General features: G+C 43.1%; 1 protein-coding gene across 1 annotated transcript in view; it reads right to left on the bottom strand.

Moving 5' to 3' along the window:
• The window catches only part of ASNS (asparagine synthetase (glutamine-hydrolyzing)), a 19,185-nt gene extending 16,094 nt beyond the window's left edge, over positions 1-3,091 (bottom strand). Inside the window, exon 1 of the mRNA XM_060020475.1 lies at positions 3,029-3,091. The gene's annotated coding sequence lies outside the window, so the exon portion shown is untranslated. The remainder of the gene's footprint in view (positions 1-3,028) is intronic.
• Between the last annotated feature and the right edge of the window lie 1,512 nt (positions 3,092-4,603).

Here is a 4,603-nt window from a genome sequence, read left to right as displayed (position 1 = left end):
CAAAATGTCCTAAAAGACAAAAATGTTAAAACATTTTTGTCTCAAAGCTACCTTGGTGAGTAAGAAAGCAAAGTAGGTGGGACATACACAGCAGTATCTCAGAAAAACAATTTGGCTATTCCCTGTAGGCCAAGAAGCAAATAAGTTACTTCCTACAAGTGTTAATTACTTTGCAATTCAAATTCAATTCTCAACTGTGAAATAAACAGCAGTTTTAGTTGAATGCTGTCAGCTCAAAACAGTTACTTTACCTAAATATCTATAACTTGCAAACTATTTTGGTATTTTTTTTAAATGGAAATTTGCAGCAAATGCCTAGATAAAAGGCATCAAGAAAAAATATAAATATTCAAGTTGCATCAATCACTTGGAACAATCCTCTGAAGACATTTCATTTGTATTTAAATGAACCAAAGCCTTATTTGGAGCTTTTATGAGACCAGATCCAATTAATGGAAAATGGTATTAACTAAAACAACTCGGAAATGAAGTATCACATGTCCTATGCAGCCCCTCCCATGCATTTGGCCGAATAGCCCATAATCAGATACAGGAACATCTCTGAGATATTGTCAGTTTGGTTCCAGACCACTGCAATAAAGCAAGTCACATGAGTTTTTTGGCTTCCCAGTGCATATAAAAGTTATGTTTACACTATACTGTAGTCTATTAGGTGTGCAATAGCATGATGTCTAGCAATGTACATACTTTAATTTAAAAATACTTTATTGCTAAAAAATGCTAACCATCATCTGAGTCTTCAGCAAGTAGTAATCTTTTTGCAGCAGAAACATCAAAGATCACTGATCACAGATTGCTGAAGTTTCAAGTTACAAAAATGTGACAGACAGGAAGTGAGCAAATGAGCAAATGCTGTTGGAAAAATGACACGTATGCAGAGTTGTCACAAACCTTCAATTTGTTTAAAAAAAAAAAAGCAGTACCTGCAAAGCTAGGTACGCTTGGATTTACTTCGAGATTTACTGGGAAAATTCACTGAGGTTTAAGTGAGGTGACTATTAATAAGCCATCTACTTTTGACTCTAAAAAAATGGTCTGGGAAAGTGCTCTGAAATCATGTGCGGTGATTAGTCAGTCATTTACCTAAGTCTTCCTAATGCTGCTTAGTGAATCCCATTAAGCATGCTACAGAAACTCAGGAAGCACTAAATTGGAGGGGAAACAGGGGGACAAACGATTGCAAAGCACACTTATTTCTCCAGCAGGAAAAGCAAATTAAAACTATCACCTATTATTTTTATTGGAAACAGTCTTACTTGCAAACATCCTACTTGGCAACGCTTTTTCCTACTGCTGTTACCTGTTCCCAGTAATTTTCCATATTTCCTCATAAATGTCTAGAGCAGTGCTGTCCAATTGAAATGTGAGCCACATGTGTAATGTTAAATATACTAGTAGCGCCATTAAAAAAGTAAAAAGACAAAAGCATAATAAAAAATTTTTTTAAAAAGAGAAAAAAGTGAAATTTCAAATAGATTTTAACACAATGTACTGAAAATAGTATTATGTCAAGACGTAATTAGTACAAAAATATTAACAAGATATTTTACATTGCTTTTTTTCTACTAAATCATCAACACTTTAAGCACATTTCAATTCGGATTAGCCAGCACTTCACGTTCTCAATAGTCACATGTGGCTAGTGATTACTGAATTGGACAGTGTTGTTTCAGAGCACTTAATTTCTTAAACCAATACTTAAAAACAAAGTGATATGGTGAAGTTTAAGATTTCAGCAACTAACGCCTGCACAGGTTCAAGACCTAAATTACTTTTTTTTTTTAATAGATCTTTACTGGAGTATAATTGCTTCACAATACTGTGTTAGTTTCTGTTGCACAACAAAGCGAATCAGCCACGTGCATACACATGTCCCCATATCCCCTCCCTCTTAAGCCTCCCTCCCATCCTCCCAATCCCACCCCTCTAGGTCATCGCAAAGCACCGGGCTGATTTCCCTATGCTATGCTGCTGCTTCCCACCAGCCAACTATTTTACATTCCGTAGTGTATATGTCGATGCTACTCTCACTTCGCCCCATCTTTGCCCTCCCATTCCATGTCCTCCAGTCCATTTTTTATGTCTACCTCTACTATTTACCATAGCCAGGACGTGGAACCAACCTAAATGTCCATCGACAGATGAATGGATAAAGAAGATGTGGCACATAGATACAATGGAATATTACTAAGCCATAAATTACTTTTAATTAATCTTATGAGATCAATGAAAAAGTTGAATTACCAGTGCTTTTAAATTATCTATCAAGCACCCCGGGCAATAGATGGTAAAGAAATAATGTAGGCCACAGGCTGAGGAAAAACACTGTCCCTTCATTAAAATAATAACATTAATCTGAAACTAGCCCTATAAAATAGATATCCATTGAGAAAAGGCATGCCCGTTTCTTTTGCCTTTTCCCATACCGCGCCGCCTGTCGTGCCCAGATCTCTTCCGGGCAGGATTTGCTCAGCAAGTCACTTGTTGAGTCTTGCAGTCTACACAGATTGGGGGAGGGGTGACGAGGTGAAGGGGTGGAGGTTGCCGGAGGTGAGGGGGTATCCTCCGGGGCCTTAACAGACAGCCCTGCAGACCCTCCCTCTCGGACCAAGACCTAGCGACCGCGTCGCCCCATGATTCGCGACTGCACTCGGGCCGCGTGCATCCTCCAGGCCATCCGAGCGGGTCCCCTGAAATGCGAAAACTTCCGCAAACTTCGACACAATATAATACAAAATAATGAAATTTAAAATGGCCAACTTAAACCGCCGCCTCCTTCTCTCCAAAGCGGCACGGCCTTGGCTCTGCGGGTCACTAGGTCCCCCCTCCGGGACCACAGCGGTGGTCTTCCCAGGGGCGCAACAATCGGCCCCGCCCCCTTTGCTCCGCAGCAGCCGCGTCTGCCCTCCCGTCGGGCAGGCCAGGCTGCTGCGCATCCTCCTCCCTCTCCCGGGGCAGCCCCACGGCACGCTGGGAGAGCGCTGCGACCCCCGGCTGCCCGGCCTACCTGGGCTCCAGCGGGGTGGGCGGGCGGGCGAGCGTGAAGCGAGCAGGCTGCGACTTGCGGGCTGAGGACCTCACCTCACCTCTCACTTTATAACCGTCTGGCTCCTGTAATGCGGGCAGGAGGTTTCATCACGTCTGGGAGGGCCAACCAGCGCGCAGAGGCGTGGCCCGCAGGGCGTGAAGGCGCTAGCCCGGCCAGGACTGGATGCGGAGCGCGGGAGGCGGAGGAACTGCTCTGTTTCTTGCTTCTTAAAGTGTTAGTGCACCTGCTGAGGGAGAGCCTCAGAGGCCTGGCCAGGTGCCCCATTGACACCTAGGATTACCTTACCTGCTGTTCTGACAATTCATTAATCTTCCGCACTTGTTTCGTTCTTAGGGAAACCATCAGCAACTGATTGCCGTATCCCCTCTGCAGCAGATCTCCCTCATATCTTTAATTGTGAAGTCTTTAGAAGTGCTTTATCCTCCTTATTACTAAGACAGCATCTTAGCTGTGGATACGCATATATTTGCTAAATTAATAAATAGTGAGACAGATGGGAATAGCTGGATGGGTCTCCACCTTTTATTTTATTTTTAATTTATTTTTGGGGGCATGAAAGTCCTACATCTTTATTTTTTTAACATTTATTGGAGTATGATTGCTTTACAATGGTGTGTTAGTTTCTGCTTTATAACAAAGTGAATCAGCTATACGTATACATATATCCCCATATCCCCTCCCTCTTGCGTCTCCCTCCCACCCCCCATCCCTATCCCTCTAGTCCACTTTTTATTAAATGCAAATTAGATTTCATTATGTTCTTCTACCTCAGACGGAGTTAAATTTCTCCTCCCTCTGGACTTACAGCACAGTGTAATTGTATTTTGTGATGGATCGTCATCAGACTTCTGATGTGGTTGTATTGGCGCTCAACCAGACGGTCACCTTGTTGATTGTGTCGACCTCTTCACCTTTTGGGTCTCAGGATCGGCTCAGTGGACGCATGTATTCAGTTCAATTCGATTACTCATTACATTTGGTCGTTGACAAATTTCACTTTCAGGAAAGGACTGAGTTCCATTCCAGTCTGAATTTTATGACTACTCATATGACCATGAGATATGTCCTATAACCTCTTTACATTTACATCTTTAAAATAAGCAAATTAGGGACTTCCCTGGTGGCACAGTGGTTAAGAATCCGCCTGCCAATGCAGGGGACACGGGTTCGAGCCCTGGTCCGGGAAGACCCCACATGCTGCGGAGCGGCTGGGCCCGTGAGCCATGGCCACTGAGCCTGTGCGCCTAGAGCCTGTGCTCCGCAATGAGAAGCCACCACAATGAGAAGCCCACTCAGTGCAACAAAAGAGTAGCCCCTGCTCGCCGCATTAGAGAAAGCCCGCACGCAGCAACGAAGACCCAACACAGCCAAAAATTAATTAATTAATTTAAAATAAATAAATAAATAAAATAAGCACGTTAGAGACTACTGGGGGTCCTTCTAGTCCTGAAATTTTAAGTACTAAAGTGATGAGAGTTCTGTAGAGCCATAGCACCCAAGGAGGGAAATTATTTTCTTTTCATCCTCACAATA

This window comes from Delphinus delphis, chromosome 9 (genome assembly GCF_949987515.2).
Source record: "Delphinus delphis chromosome 9, mDelDel1.2, whole genome shotgun sequence".
Lineage (NCBI taxonomy): Eukaryota > Metazoa > Chordata > Mammalia > Artiodactyla > Delphinidae > Delphinus > Delphinus delphis.
Note: the sequence above shows the minus strand (reverse complement) of the source record. Positions and strands in the feature narration are given on the sequence as shown.